Genomic DNA, 1,635 nt, shown 5'->3' on the forward strand with positions numbered 1-1,635 from the left:
TGAACAGGACTAGGCCAGTACCTAGAATTAAATCATTTATTTGAGGCCTGATGCTCCTTGGGATTTGCTAGGTGACAGTGGCATTAAAGTCTCCCCAGGAAGGATGACAACTAGGCCACCCTTGTCTGAGAACTTCAGAGGAAGTGAGCTGAATGACACACTCAGCCTTTTTGATGGACTGTCTTCTTTTTCAGCTTTAAGTAGTGAAGTGGGTACTCGAGGTTTCTCTGATTATCTGGTTTTCCTTTACTTCTATGTCTTAAGTGGATGGACAAAGAAAAAGTGCAAATTCTTATAAACGGGGAAATGCATGAAGAGCGGCTGTAGTCACATGGCAACCCCTTCTAGTTTGAGATAGTTCTGTAAATATTTGCAAACATTTTCAATGTTTCCCATGGACAGCCTAGATTTCCTGACTCCTGGGCTATTATTCAGGAGAGCATCGGGTGTGCATAGGAGGCTCTTGTACTCCCTCTTGGCAAAAGACTTTCCAAGGTGAAAGGAAAAAAGAAAGAGCAGCTTCCAATTCCACTGCCACTGCCCCAACTTGCTTCTCTGTTGCAGTCAGCCCACCTGTGGATTCCAAGAGCTCCCTGCCTTCCGGAATATAAAAAGCAAAGTAATGTGTCTCTGTTTAATACCCTAAACCTTCCCGAGTTTTCTCCCCACTCACTACCACAAGATACATAATAAGGTAGAAATAGCAGCAGGAATATTGGTTTGCGACATAGGCAGTGAGAGAGAAGGCATTGGCATTGAATAGAGGAGATAGGAAGGAAGTTCAGTCATCAAGTTACCCCGTCACCTGATCATCGCAAGTAAGCTATCAAGTATATACCTTAGAAGTTTTTTTAAAGATTATTTTTAATGTCTTTAAAAGAATATTTATATTTAATTATTTCATACAATCTGGATCATATTCTCCTCCTCCCTAAATCCCCCCATATCCTCCCCAACTCTCTATCCACCCAATCTTATATTTTCACTCTATCTCAAACAACAGAAATGTAAAAATAAAAAATCAAAACAAAACCCTAATAAAACAAACATACAAACCAAAAAAAGCTAAAAGAAAACAGAATGCAAAAAAAAAATCATTTTGTATTGGCCAACTACTCCTGGTCATAGGGACCATCTTGGATTGTGGTTGGTACACTCAATGATACACCACTGGGGAAAAAAAAACTGGTTTCCAATTGCCAGCAGGTATCAATTGCAAATAGCTTCTTGGTTTGAGGTGGGATCCTCTGTCCACTTCCCCCTGTCAGTGTTGAGGCTTTGTCTGGCTTGAACCTGTGCAGGTCTGTGTGTGCTGCCAGAGTCTCTATGGGTTCCTATGTGCCTTAGCTCTGCTGTGTGTGGAAGACATTGTTTCCTTGGACTTATCCACTATCTCTGGCTCTTAAAAATCTTTTGGCCTCCTTTTCTGCATACATCCATGAATCTTGAGGAAAAGGATTTGATGAAGACACCCCATTAAATGTGGAGTACTCCAAAGCCTCTCATTCTTTTCATGCTATCCAGTTGTGGGTCTCTGTATTAGTTTCTATCTCCTGCAAGAAAAAGTTTCTTTGATACAGGTTGAATAAGGAAATGATCTACAACTTCAGCAATATGTTATTAGGAGTCATATAT

This window comes from Arvicola amphibius, chromosome 2, assembly GCF_903992535.2.
Source record: "Arvicola amphibius chromosome 2, mArvAmp1.2, whole genome shotgun sequence".
In the NCBI taxonomy this organism is placed as follows: domain Eukaryota; kingdom Metazoa; phylum Chordata; class Mammalia; order Rodentia; family Cricetidae; genus Arvicola; species Arvicola amphibius.